The 14,914-nt window shown below is 44.2% G+C and overlaps 1 protein-coding gene across 5 annotated transcripts in view; it reads right to left on the reverse strand.

The window, feature by feature from the left end:
• The window catches only part of KANK1 (KN motif and ankyrin repeat domains 1), a 183,969-nt gene that overhangs the window by 63,216 nt on the left and 105,839 nt on the right, over positions 1–14,914 (reverse strand). The window contains exon 1 of one of the 5 annotated variants that reach the window (XM_005874463.2): positions 8,798–8,928. The exons of 3 other annotated variants lie outside the window; for them this stretch is intronic. The gene's annotated coding sequence lies outside the window, so the exon portion shown is untranslated. Of the gene's footprint in view, positions 1–5,182; positions 5,438–8,797; positions 8,929–14,914 lie in introns of those variants that run through there. One more of the 5 variants, XM_014546313.1, reaches the window with a different exon arrangement.

The following is a 14,914-nucleotide window of genomic DNA, read 5'->3' on the forward strand; positions in this document are numbered from 1 at the left end:
GGCTGCAGAGTTCTGAGCCTGCAATCAGGCATACCTGAGCCTGTGTTTCTTCTACGCTTACTTAGCAGGATTACTGCAGCAAGGTCTTTCTCCAGAGGGCCTGACCCCAGGTCTGGAGATAAAGCCAAAATCAAATGAAGTATTGACTGGTAACAATGAATTCTATTTTGGACATTTTAAGATGCATATATCCTGACATGCCCTGAATTTACCTTCCTCCTCTTCTCCTTGATTTCTTACCACCTTCCCAGTCTCAGGGCCACAGCACAAATGCACCTGGGTTATCAGTCTCACAACAGTCTCCTTGCCCCCATCTCTCCCCACCATGCACTGCGCACAATTCTTCTTGACCGCACTGCTCCAAGTGTGTCAAACATTTACAGGAACTCGTTTAATCTTCACAACAACCCTATGATTGTCGGCAGTTCACAGGTGAAACTCATGTCATCCATGTTGCTACTCTACTGCCCCCGCCTACTCGACTGCTGTATTAATGCTACACTGCACTGAAAAGCCACATTCTAACACCAAGCACATTCTTTCCTGTAGCCCTTAAGAGGGCAAAGCAAGCTGGGGAAGGGGAGGGGAGCTGACATTTCTGGTGGATGGTGTTTCAATGCTTTTGCTTGTACCTTTCCTTCCCCTTCTGATGTACACCCCACACCGGTGGTCGGCAAACTCATTAGTCAACAGAGCCAAATATCAACAGTACAACGATTGAAATTTCTTTTGAGAGCCAAATTTTTTAAACTTAAACTATATAGGCAGGTACATTGTTATTGAGTTAATTAGGGTACTCCTAAGGCTTAGGAAGAGCCACACTCAAGGGGCCAAAGAGCCGCAGGTGGCTCGAGAGCTGCAGTTTGCCGATCACGGCCCCACACCAAACCTTCTCCGACAAAGTATTTCTAGTTTGCAAGGATCAGCTACAATATCGGTTCTGCCTGCAGTTGTCTCATCTTCCCAGCCTCCTCTGCAGCCAGGCTCTCAGAGTAGCTTGTTTTTCCCCCTGTTCCAAACTGTGCACACACCTTACATTCCTACAAACTTACAGGAGCTTTGTGCTTTTCATCTCAACCACAGCTGTGCCCCGGCACTGCAGGTGCCCAGGACGCATTCGGTCAATTTAATTCCTTCGTGAGGAGCCAAACTTGGAGTATTTCCTTTTAAAGAGCTGCATGAAAATGTCAAGGACTCTGAGCCCAGGTCCTCACTTTACAGCTGAGGCAGGACAATGGGTGATGGGACTAACATCACCTTTGCCATTTGAGGTGAAGGTGCCAAGGCTGGACACCTCCCAGAGCAAGCATGTCAGTGCCACAAGTTCTCAACCCCGCCGCGCAATCAAAGGGCCTGGGCTGTTTCTAAAAATGCCGAGTCACCCTCCCACTCCCACCTCAATGAATCAGCATCTCCTGGGGTGGGACCAGAGGCATCAGCAAGTTTAGAAGCTCCCCAGATGAGTCTATGCCACAGCCTGGGATGAGAAGCTGGGCTAGAAATCAAGCAAAATCTGAAACTCAAAGTGTGCTCTTCCTTTAGGCTAAAAAGAAGCTGAGAGCCAAATTGGGGGCAGCCCTTCAAGCAATTCCAGTACCTTCAGAGTCCAGACCACAAGTTCAAATACCTTTAGAGTCCAGGCCAGCAACGGAAAGGAAGAGGTCTGGGGGTGGGGGGTTGTTGGGGGAGACCAGACAGTCCCTGTCCTCTCCAGTTGCCTGTGGACCAATGGATACACCCCAGTGATGTGCCAGATCTTTTGACTTTTCAAGAGAAGCTGAAGAAATCGGTATTTTTATATGAAACTGCCTAATTTAAAAAACTTTGACAATTGATGGGGGGAAAAACTATATTTATCAATAAATAACATAATAAAGTAAAAAAAAATTGGGGGCAATTAATTCAAATTTTAAAAAGGCTTTGAGTTGGTCAAACAGAACATGCTCCCAGGCCTCCGTGTGGCGCTCAGCAAGGACTTCCCCGTATTCATTCGGGATCCAATTTCATTCCTGTTCCCATCCCTTTTCTTTTCCCACTTTCTAAGTGGCCAACTTTTTCTCATTTTATATTGCAAGAGTCCTTGTTGGAACAAGCTATAACAAATTAGAAAAACAATTTTAATTCTGGTGCATATTAACTTAATTGCATATGTTTAAATTTAGCTCTTTTACTACTAAGATGTTAAAAGAGAAAAAAAACTCATGGATACAGACAACAGTGGAATGATTGCGGGGGTGGGTGGGTGGAGGTGAAAGAGGGAAAAAAAATGTTATAAAAAATATATAAAATAAAGATAAATAAAGATAAATAAATAAATACAAAGGCAACAATCAAAGCAACAGTCCAGGATCCCTTGCACCATTTCTCTCACAGGTAAACTTGATGTGCAAAATCCTCATTTATAAGCCTACCTGTAAGAAATCATCTTAAAAAGAAACAGATTGAAGGCAAGATGCTGTTATCACTTTTAAAGGGGGCCTGAGTTATTTCTGCTGTATTTGAGACTTCTTCCCAACCCCTAAAGAATTCAAATACCTTATGAGCTACTTTACCCATCTTTTCTCAGACTGTGATGGGGTGTGACACCAAAAGCTGGGTGCCTAAGGAAACCACGGTGAGGGAGAAAAGCGGGCGTAGTTCCTTTCCATGTCACCACAGCTGTTTCTCCACCCACATCCACCAAAGCCCAAGGGACTGTCAGGACTTGAAGGGATTACAAGGACAGGTCCAGCAAGGGCTCCCAGCTCTCTCTTGCCCCGTGAGGTGTGTACAGTGTTGGGTGTTGGAAGAGGACTGACTGCTCCTGTGTGGGACAGGGATTAGAAGGATCTGCTCCTACAACTGAATGCAAGGGGAGATTTTCCCAGGAGAGGCCACAATCAACATGAGGAGGGTGTGTGCCCCGTGGAGGTGTGCGATTCCACTCAGGAAAGTGAAATTAGGAAGAGGATGCTGCGGAAGATGGGCCTATCTTAAAAGGCCAGAAAAAGTCCTCTTTCTTCATTATACCCTATTCAACCAAGTGCATTTCCCCACATGTATTTGAGCCTTAACACTGGAGTCGCAATGAATTCATACACATTAGGCTTCCTTTTCAGTCTGGGTTGCCCCAGGAATATTACTTTCATCCAATTTAAACAAGAGACTGTCACGCAATATGCTTTCATCTTGAGATTTAAAATCAACATTTAAAAAAGTCAAACGGCCCTAGCCGGTTTGGCTCAGAGGACTGAAGGGTCCCAGGTTCGATTCCGTCCAAGTGCACATGCCCGGGTTGTGAGCTCGATCCCCAGAAGGGGGCGTGCAGGAGGCAGCCGATCAATGATTCTCTCATCACTGATGTTTCTATCTCTCTCTCCCTCTCCCTTCCTCTCTGAAATCAATAAAATTAAAATTAAAAAAAAGGTCAAACGACAAAATTAACTGAAGCACAAAACCAAATAAGGGAATTAAAACTTTAAATTAGATTGCCACAAAGACTATGAAGGCTGTAAATAATCAGTGATGATAAAGACAGTTCTTCTCATCTCAAAGGGGTGACAGGCCTGCAGAGAGACCTTCCCAAGAAAACGGTGGCAGAGAAGGAAGGTAGACCAACCGGCCACACTCCCACCTGAGAGGTCACCAACTCAGCTCCTCATCCAGTTTCAACCAGCCACCAAACCAGACTAGATACTAGGCCTGGGACAAAAGAAACCGACCAGGGTCCCACCTCCTCTCTCCCTGGTTGGGTTGCTAACAAGCAGAGAAAGGAGAAAGGAGAGAGGCCATGAAAGAACTTTCCAAATGGCCTGTGACAATAAGCCTCCCTGGACAACCACATTATATCAGGTCACCTCTCCCTGACACCCAAAGCATCTAACAGACACTATCATTGTAAGCCTCCCTAGAGTACGTGATGGGAAGAAGGCAGATACCAAGACCTCCACTTAGTCAGAGGAAGAAGCAAGCAAGCACGTGTGTGTGACAAAGTGAGAGCCGCCTGTTCATTCAGGCGGGGAGAAAATTGCAAAGGGCATAACAATATAAGGCTGGCAACTGGCAGGGCTCAATCCCAGATTCGGAAGTAGGCACTGTCCTGCGTTTTGCTCTGTATCAGATGCCCAGCATTCTGCCAGCACAAAGCCGGTGTGCTGCAAATACCTGCTGAACACTGAGCATGTTGACTCTATGCTCAGCACTACGCAAGCCACGATGGGCACACCGAGATGGAGATGACACGGAATCCTGCCTCACAAGACCTCAAAGCCTACATATTCGTGAGGTACACAACCATAACTCTTACCTAAAAGCAAGTGATGACAACTACTTAATAGAGTGCAAAGCTCCCTGGGAATAAGGAAGAGGAAGGGTGACTTTCCATTGGGAGTATCTGAGAACACCTGTTGGAAAAGGTTAAGAGAAGAAGCAGGTCGTGAAGGACAAGAAGGGCTTATATTAATAGGTAAGGGAAAGACGTGCAGAGGAAGAGAACAGTGCTCTGAGCAAAGCCACTGAGAGGGGAACAGGACAGAGTGGGACTGGGGAACGGCAGCTGGGAGGGTGCAGGGGACCACACCTCTTTCACAGCTCTTTGGACAGACCTGGTGTCTTGCTATTTGGAGCCGTGGAAGCTTGAAAGGCTCACCGTGATTTCTGCATGCACGAGGACGGGAGAGATAGAAATAGACCCTGGATGCTATCAAAATAAGGCCAAAACCAACAGCTCAGAGTTAAGAGAAGGGAACAGAGATTAAAGTGAGTGAAAGATAAAATGGTTGGAGAGAAAGAAAAAAATAACAAAAGTATAGAAAGCTGAATGATCCTTAATCTTGCCAGCCATCCTTAGCAAAACAAAATCACAAAGCAGTGAGAATGAGGCAAAGACAGACCAACTTTCGCAGGCCCTGAGGACTAGAGCGTTTCACCAGAGGGAAACAGCTGCCTTTACTGCCACACACACACACACACACACACGTATGTGCAGTCACTTAAAAGCCAGCTACTGAATGAATGAACTGGCTGAACTGAAGTATTTCTCCCGAGTTCTGAGTTATTCCTCCTGGGAATCCCCAAATGACACCCCGATTTAAATGCACCACTATTTGGAAAGTTTACTTTTTCATCATCCAAGTGTCCAGAAGACAGACCACCAAAGAATAACACCCCAGAGGAAAAGCCCCCGGCTCGGGGTCCCCTCTACCTTTCTGAAGATGTTCTGGTCTTGGGTTTCTTCACTTAAAAGCAGTATCCAGAGGTGGCGTAAGTTCCAGCAGCTTTCTAGTGTCCAAAGAACGTCTGTGCACCCTTCCTCAGAGATCACACTGTGTGTGTGTGTGTGTGTGTGTGTGTGTGTGTGTGTGTGATGCAGGAGAGTGCAGAAGGCAGTGCTCAGGGTCTGCTGGGATTCCTTACGGGACAGGCTGGCAGAGCTTGTGATGTGACCGCTTCCCCTCACACGGCCAAACAGCTGTCCCTGGGGCAGACGTGGAAAGCGTGGTGCTAATGGAAAAATCTGGTGGCACAGGACTTGGGTGTTTTGCAATGTTTTCCTGTAGGCTGCCGCTGCATTGGTCTGACATGCAAACCATTCCCTCCTCCCCTCCCGGCCTACAGACTTCCAGGTCTCCACCCCGAGTGCTATAAAAACCAGTGTCTCATCGGGCTGATTCACCCCTGGAAGGGGCGGAGTCCCGGTGAGGGTGCATGGAGCCGGCAGGTCTTCTGCCTCTTCTGCCAGGGCCAGAGAAGACAAACCCGTCTTTGTCCTCACAGTCGGAGGGGACCACGCCAAACGGGCTGCCTCAAAAACATGTCCCTGGTGCGCTCCTGATCTGAATAAAGCATCCCAGCCACTGGATCTGAAATGCTGGGGGAAAGGAAATAAAATTGCCATACCTTGGAGGGTATGTGGAATGAGATGAGGGGGATATTGAGAGCAGAGAGAGTGAGTGTGAACTATTTTGGGTGTTAGTTATAAAAACGCCAGCGTTGATGCACACAGACTAAGGTTTTAAAGGTATGAAGCAGCTGGATTATGGATTATTAGAACGGTCACATCTGTCTCCCCTTTTTATATTTCTAGTCTGGGAATATTCTCTCTTTCTTCTTCCAGGAGACTCTTAAATGTGCCTTCCGGAGAGAAACACTCCTAGTGCCTTAGCCTGATGGGCGGTGGATGCCAGAGGAAAGGGCACCAGAACATGGGCAGGGATGGGAAAACCGGGCAGGACAAGCTGAATCAATGTTTTCCCAAACTTATCTGCAAAGCTGATGGGATTTATCAACTAAACCAAACACGGTGAGACTAAATTTAGAGAATCGCATGACTGTCTCTTGATGCTACCTAACAGAAATCTCGTCCAAAATATAAAAGACCCCCTTCGAGAGAAAACTTTTCCAAGTAAGTAAAATTGTGAAAAAGAACCTAAAATAATCTCAGTACTTGTGACTATGAATAGCTAATGCCTTCCATGAACTATTACTCTAGTACCAGCTCCTTAATAAAGTAAAGATTCACATGTCAAATTGCAACCACGGCCACAACCTTTGATCCAGCTGGGAGAAATGTCCCGGACCACTCAAACGGGGCTTGTCACAAACAGGACGGAGCAAGAGTCGTACAAAGGTTTAACTTTCAGGATAAGAACAAACCCCATGACTCCAACAGCATGTCCCTCGGACCAGCTCTCCCACATGTCAACAGTTCTGCTTTTCTACCTGTTGGTTAGAAAGGCCTTCTGAATATTATAGAATATTATTTAACCTGAATTTTCAGCCATGGCTTGCTCCAAGAACTGCTAGGATTAGAAATCTAGCCACAATTTTTTTTCCCAAATCCTCAAAATAGCAGCATGCTTATTATTTTTAAGCTGTGAGATCACGAAGGTTATATATACAAATGGGCCGCACAGTTTAAAAACTCATTTTCAGGCTTCATAGGGAACTACAACCCCAAAGCAGAACCAGGCTTTGCCTCTAAAACACGAGCACAGTCCTAAAGCATCTGGAAATGAGTAAGCCAGTCACAGCTCACTCCGAAAACATCCCGCAGGGAAGCCAGGAGAGGAAAAAGGGGAACACCAATTTATTTTTAATTAGAATTTCGAGACGTGTTGGAATGGCTCTTATCAAATCTGATTTCCCGACTGCGTCTTCCTTGAGGTTTTTATTAGAGAAGTCTCCTCAATGCAATTTTAATTAAAATCTGTTGCCAGAAAAGAGCAAGAATTCACTACTCCTCTGAATTTGGGAACTCTGCTAGTATTTTTCGTGCCAGATCAAAACAAACAGCTTTTTTTTTTTTTTTTAAATAGAAAAGGACCCCTGAGCAGAAATCGAGAGCTTCGGTCACTGGTTCCCTGAGCCCATACAAACCTTTCTCGGAAACGATACAGAGGAGATGAGCTGGAATTATCCAGCACACAGGAAGAACGCAAACCCTGGAAAAGGGAGCCGGTGAGTTACACTCTGATGGGCTGAGCTGGCTCACCCAAGTCCTTCAAGAAAGAGGGGAAGTGCACAATCAGAAGCCAACGCCAATACTCACGATGGGAAGTCTGTGGGTGAGCAGGCACAGGACACGCACGTCCTTGGAGGAAGGGCTGTTCTAATCCTTTGCCCCACGATGCAAGTGACAGCAGCAGCTCAAGTCCTCAACACAGTGGACCTCCCTGTGGGGTTTTCATTTGGTGTTCTTTCTTTCTTGTTGGCACCCACCAAGCATCTAGGAAGACGTCTCCAACCAGAGGGTATTGTTGCCCGCACCTACCCTTCCTATACTTCCTACACTCGCTGGAAGTACCTGCCTCCGCCTGGCTGGAGAGATAATCACCTGCCTGAAATCAGACGCTTAACCCATTACGACTCGCTCAAGGTTTGGAGCAAGAAAGCGTATTAGGTGAAGCTGGCCTATGGCTTGGATGAAAACTCAAGCCCTGTAAACAGGCAAGCCCCGAGCAGGCAGGGACTCTTGAGAACCCCTGAAGGGGCTGCATGCATCCTGGGGTTTTGTTTAACCAGACAGGCAGGGCACCGAAACCCAGGTCTCCTGTTTGTAGGTAGTCTGGGCATTTCCACCGCTAGGAAATTCAAGGATAACGGCTTTTTACTTAAAAAATGTAACTGTCTTCTCATCCACCATCAACTGCGAGAAAATGAATTATTCCACTGATAAACTTCAGTGTGAAATTAGCCTTCAATAAACGAACAACGAACAGTTTCTTTTAAAGATGAAATGCACAATCTAACTAAATTCAATTATTAAATGCATATAAGATATTAGATATATTTTAATTTGCCTCTCTAAAATAATTGACACTAAGAGAAAATAACTTAGCAACATAACCCCTATCATAAAGGACATTTTATTCTTAACCATGCTACTTCTGGGTTTTATACATTTTCTGAAATTACATACTTCCCCCTGGATCTGTTTAATCAGAACTTCACGGACACCACACTTCTGATTTTAATGTCAACGGAATGCCGTAAGCAAAGAAAAGAGGCTCTCCATATTGAACTTCTGGCTTAGCCATTAACTGTGTGAGCTGGACAAGTCGTGTTTTGTCACCTAAAAGTCGGGCAGGGAGATTGGACAGGTAGAATCTAAAAGACGCCCTCCCTCCTCTAGCTCTCACAGGTTTTTGTTCCACCCTCTCAGCGCTCCCGATACGCCACTGAACACACCGCTGATGCGAGAATGCAAAGCACAAGTAGCAACACACATTGGCTCCTTCTGCACATGGAACCAGGAGACCCCGGAAGGTCATGCCAGCTACCCACAAACCGAAGCAGCCCCGGTTTCTAATCAGCTCACCCTCTGCCTCTGAACCAGCGCCGAGGCGGACGACACGCCGGGGACTCGCCACGGAGAACACACCACCTCTGCTGTGCCCGGAGACTCTCTCCACAGGCGGCCTCAGAAAACACCAGGGTGGTTCCAGCCAGACCAGTCAGTGCAAACTGGTCTTGCACTTGACAAACAGCAGGCAGTTCCTGCTGTCAGGGTCACCGCAGTGGGCTCAGAGTTCTGTTTGAGAAATACTCCTGCCCAGAAAAAATATTTACACAACCGAGAGTGGGCTGCAGGCGTTCCACCTGCGCTGCCAGGAGCCTCTGGCTCCGAGTGACCGGGGGTACCAGTGGCCTTTGTACCTCCTTGAAGATCAGCGTGGAGACAAAGCCTGGAGCCGAGTGACTGACAGGCTCACGCATGAAATGTATTCTATTAATTTAAAATGACAACCGCATTTTCATGCAATTCAATAAAGACTTTAATAAGTAAATACTGTTATCTGTCTCGGGGGGGAAATGTATATATTTAGGCTGTGAAAGAGGGAGAAACAACAAAAGAGGGCAAAACAGCAAATAAACTAGTAAAGGCAAGTATTCGCAAAAATAAAAGATGGTGAGGGCAGGCATAAAAAACCGCTCCATAGCGCTCCTCTACTTGTTTCCTTTAACTGCTGGACTCAGGACAGTAGCACAGCTCCTGCCCCAGTGCCATAGCAACCCTGGCACGACGGCACCTGCCCGGGTGTTTATTAGATCAGGAGCGCACGGCAGAGGCAGCAGGAGGGCAGTGATGTCCTCTGACATCGGACCTGCACCTTGCAACTTAAAAAGTGTTTTTTATGGCTAGTGTTTCATTTTTTTTTCTCACAATAATCCTGTGAAGGAGGCAGGACGGGTATTATTATCTTCATCTGACAAATAAGCTACTTATTATTTGGCTTCTGAAGAGATTCTAAACTCTTAATTAACGTTTCACAACATTAATTAGTGTTTAGAGAGGTATCAATCAGTGCCTCCAGTTTACAACATGATTCAGAAACTCAGGGAAAAGTGGACTGTCCCCATCTGAAAAATCTGCAGAAATACAGCAATTTTCCTAACCAAAGACCCCTCTCCCCCATGTACTTCCTAATTAGCTATAAGAGAACAGTCATAATCCATCATGATGCTCATTCTCATCACATTAAAAAATGACATTAGGGCCCTAGCTGGTTTGGCTCCATGGATAGAGCGTAGGCCTGCCCACTGAAGGGTCCTGGGTTCGATTCTGGTCAAGGGCACATGCCCGGGATGCAGGCTCGATCCCTGGTAGGGGGCGTGCAGGAGGCAGCCCATCAATGATTCTCTCTCATCATTGATGTTTCTCTCTCTCTCCCTCTCCCTTCCTCTCTGAAATTAATAAGAATATATATTTTTTAAAATGCCTTTAGGGTACTCTTAGTGATACCATAATAAAATGTTTTAAATTAATAAAAACAAAACTGCGTCAGTCATCAGAAGTCCGATGAAGGATCTGGTGGAAAGGAGGTCACACTGACAAACGACTGACAGTGACAGGGTGGGCAGGAAGGAAAAAGATGCAACAGGTCAGGTTGCCAGGCTTAGCAAATAAACAGAGGACACGCAGTTCAATTTGAATTTCAGGTAAACAAAATACTTTTACAGACTCTGTCCACAGAAAACCTCAACTTCCCCTCGAAGATCAGATCCTTTCTGCCTGTTTTGTTCACTGCTGTGTCCCCAGTGCACAGAACAATGCCTGGCACGTGGTAGGTGCTGAGTGATATTATCCATATTGATTAAGCGAGGTGGTATGGGCATGGGTGCTTGCTATGTAGCTAACCTCTACCCATTTTGTATGTCGGAAATGGATCCTAATAAATTTTACAGATTACAGTATTAACTAACTGCTCTTACTTTCAAATCAGCACCTTTTATCCAATCTAACTGAAGGACACACTGGGGAAGTCAGAATATAAAAGGACTTGTGACTCGTCCCTTATCCAATTGCAACTCTAATCAGGGACCTGGACGTGGGGTGATCAGTCGTCAGATGGCTTTGCAGCCGAGGGCGCGGTGGGCCAGGTGGTGTTTTTTTTCAGCTGCTCTACTTTTTTTTGGTTTTATTCTTAAAACCATGGACAGTGTTTCCTTTGCCAGTGCCCTGACCCCAACTTCTCATGGGATTTCTTCTCAAGTTCTATGGAGCCCAAAGCAGTGATTTTTCAGGGGGATGGGTGGGAGGACCTCTTTTGGGCATAACGTATTTAATATTATACTGTATCTTTGGAAAATAAAAATAAAAATCATACCAATTACTCCACATTTAAAACTCCTACTAAACTACCCAAATAATTTATCTTTTTCTCAGGGGAAAGATTAGTAACAGGCCTTCACTAGCTGCCATAAAGCCCTCTTCATCCCATCTTAATCTGAGGCCTGTAAATTTCATGTTAATTTCATTTCAAAAATAGTATATTTATAACGAGCATACACTTTTGCATTGTTTGAATTTGCCTTAAAAAATAACCAACAACAGTGGGTATTTGTTTTATAATACAAAATGGGAAAGGAAAAGGTAAAATTATTTTTATAAGCACAATCTTAGCTATGTGAAATATAGGGTGTTCCCCCCAAAAATGTATACACAAACTTAGAATAATTATAAAGGCAGTGTTTATTAAAATATATTTCATTTTCAAAATTGAGCTATTAGCTGTTAAAGTATACACTGTATATACATTTTTTGGGGGACACCCTGTATATAAAATTTAAAGACTATATGAAATTACTACTAGTAATTCTTGCTTTATTTTTTTAGACAATGCTATACATCTATATTTTTAAATGTTCTATACTGAGCATCTTATATATGTATATGTGCTGCCATGTATATGCAGATACAATGTATATATATTTTGATAGCTGTAAGTGTGATTAAAGTAATTGTGTACGACTGAGCCTCTAATCAGATTTGCTTACAGGCTTGCTGAGGTCATGGTGACGAGAATAAACAAAAGCCTTCCCTTGCCTGGTCCAGATACCTGTGTACATGAACAATCCATACCCTGAAACCCAGAAGCCGCAATGAGAGAGCTTTCCTTCGCATTCAAACTCAGTGCCCAGGCCCATAGGCAGGATACAGGGGAAGAGGAAAGGTTATAGCTGGATCGTCAGATTTCGGGAACAAGAGAAAAGAGAAATCTCAGGAGAAGTCAAGTTGGACAATGAATTAGGGACAAATGGAGTAGATGTCTAAACCCTTGAAGACAGATATTGTCAGAGACTCCAGAGGGTGGAGGTTGGAATCCCCCCTCCCCTCCCCTCCCCCAACTCCAAGCCCCACCTTCCTCTGAGCGTGGGAATGGAAGTGAGGGCAGGGAAGGAAGATAACAGTCAGTGAGGGACCCCAGGATATCTCATCTCATCAATGCAGACTTTGAATAAATACAAGCCCTGACTTCCACCCACCCCACCCCCATCCCCAGGGCTCCGGATTGCCCAGAGAACGCACCGCTCCAGAGCTACACTCCCCCACCAGCCCTAAATTAAAAGGAAAAAAAAGAAAAGAAATTCCACATGTTTCAGTCTCCTTCCTTATCAAATATTTCACTAGAGAAACCAGTAATAATCCTGACTTTTCTCACTTCACTTAGGTAACTTACTGAGCTTCGCAGAGCTACCACATAGGGATGATAGTGCTGGCGATGATGAGAACAATGTAATCGCACAGCGTCCCTGCGAGGATTAAGTATGATAATGCAGGCAAAGCATCTTGGTCACTGTAGTGTTCATTACATGTTAGATACTGTCATTCATATTTATTGCTGACAGCAGTCCTGAGCAAAATTGAGAAAAATCCCAAGAAGTTGGGCAGTAGAAAGGACAAGCAAAAGAATGGGCAAAATAAACAACTGACTTTATTTGGGTTTGGTTTTCGGCAAACTAAGCATTCTTGCCAGAGCAGATACTTCCAGCTCGGATTGCTGGAATAAAAAGTCACATATGTATACCGCATACAAAAATAAAACTCAAAATAGACTAAGGACTTAATTGTAAGACCTAAACCCACAAAACGCCCAGAAGAAAACATAGGCAGTAAACTATTTGATATCAGTCTTAGTAACATATTTTTGGGTATGTCTCCACGAGCAAGGTAAACAAAAGCAAAAATAAACAAATGGGACTTCATCTAAGAAGCTTCTGCACAGCAAAGGAAATCAACAAAACAAGAAGACAACCTACCGAACAGGAGGATATATTCGCAAATGATATAGCCGGTAAGAGGTTGATATCCAAAACATGTAAGGAACTCACACAACTCAATAATGAAAAAATAAGCAATCCTATCAAAAAATGGGCCGAGAACCTGAAGAGACAGTTCTCCAAAGAGGACGTACAGATGGCCAACAGACATAGGAAAGATGCTCAACATCACTAATCATCAGGGAAATGAAAATGAAAATCACAATGAGATTCCACCTCAGACCAAAAAGTCAATAAGTAACAAGTGTTGGCGAGAGGTGTACTGCTGGAGGGACCAGAAATGGGAGCAGCCACTGTGGAAAACATTATGGAGATTCTCAAAAACTAAAACAGAACTACCATACGACCCAGCAATTCCACTTTTGGGGATTTACATAAAAAAAAGGAAAACACTAATTTGAAAAGATATATGCTCCCCTATGTTCACTGCAACATTATTTACAATAGCCAAGATATGGAAGCAACTGAGGTGTCTGTCAATAGATGAATGGCTAATGAAGATATGGTACATATTTACAATGAAATATTACGCATCAATAAAAAGGAATGAACCCCCCCCCCCGACTTGCAACCACATAGATGGACCTAGAGGGTATTATGCTAAGTGAAAGAAGTCAAAGAAAGAAAAATACAGCATGATTTCACTTATATGTGGAATTTTAAAAAAAATCAAGACAAGAAACAGACTTATACAAATAAGGAAGAAACTGATGGTTGCCAGACGGGTGGGAGCAGTGTGGGGTGGAGAGATGGGTGAAAAAGGTGAAGGGGAAATAGTCTATAACACTGTGATAAATTTGCACAGTGACAGATGGTTACTAGACAGTGTGGTGAGCACATCGTAAGATGTATAAACGTTGAATCACTAAGTTGTACACCTGAAACTAATGTAATATTGTCTGCCGACTACAATAAAATAATGATTGCTTTGGGGGGGGAAAAAGCCACATACGTGGGCTGGATGTGCCCACTTCAGGTCTCTTCTTTCTGCTGTTACCTGTAAAAGGACCCCTCTTTGTTTTACAGTTTACATCAGGGGTTCTCAAACTACAGCCCGCGGGCCACATGCAAATACAAATATTGTATTTGTTCCCGTTTTGTTTTTTTACTTCAAAATAAGATATGTGCAGTGTGCATAGGAATTTGTTCATAGTTGTTTTTTTTAAACTATAGTCCGGCCCTCCAACGGTCTGAGGGACAGTGAACTGGCCCCCTGTTTAAAAAGTTTGAGGACCCCTGGTTTACAGACTGCTTTTGCTCTATAAATTTCCCCCAAATTTCATATAAGCAATATTGGGATATGCAAACTATATAGGTCTCCACTGTAACCACGGTGAGAAGTAGAATGTGAGTCTTTATGATTCAGAACATGGCTTGCTGCATATTCCCCTGGGAAAGTCACTTTGGAGAACATACCCTTCTCTTGCCCCCTCCCTTTCCCTTTGTGCAGCAACATCAAACACAACTGCTCGGGAGCAGATACTAGGGACTGGTTTTAAGCATCCAAACTCATTTCCTCTCCTATCCTTCAATCCCTCATAAAGAAGTACCAGGGGAGTATACATTACACATGCATCAGCATTCAGGGTTTTACATTTATCTTTCAACACTTCAATAGAATTGACTTAGGTAATAATTTACCTCACTGATTTCTGTACATAAAGACTTTAAAGATAAAAGCAAATTCTCTAAGAGATTAAAAATCAAAACAATGCCTCCCCCAATTTTAATGGATAGAAAATCGCTTTGGAATTCTAGTTATCTAGGCAACTTGCTGTTATCTACCCATTTAGTGAAAGAGAAATTAGAAATTGGTTTGAACATAGATACACCCACACACACACACACACACACACACACACACACCCACACA

This window comes from Myotis brandtii, unplaced genomic scaffold (genome assembly GCF_000412655.1).
Source record: "Myotis brandtii unplaced genomic scaffold, ASM41265v1 scaffold44, whole genome shotgun sequence".
Taxonomy (NCBI): domain Eukaryota; kingdom Metazoa; phylum Chordata; class Mammalia; order Chiroptera; family Vespertilionidae; genus Myotis; species Myotis brandtii.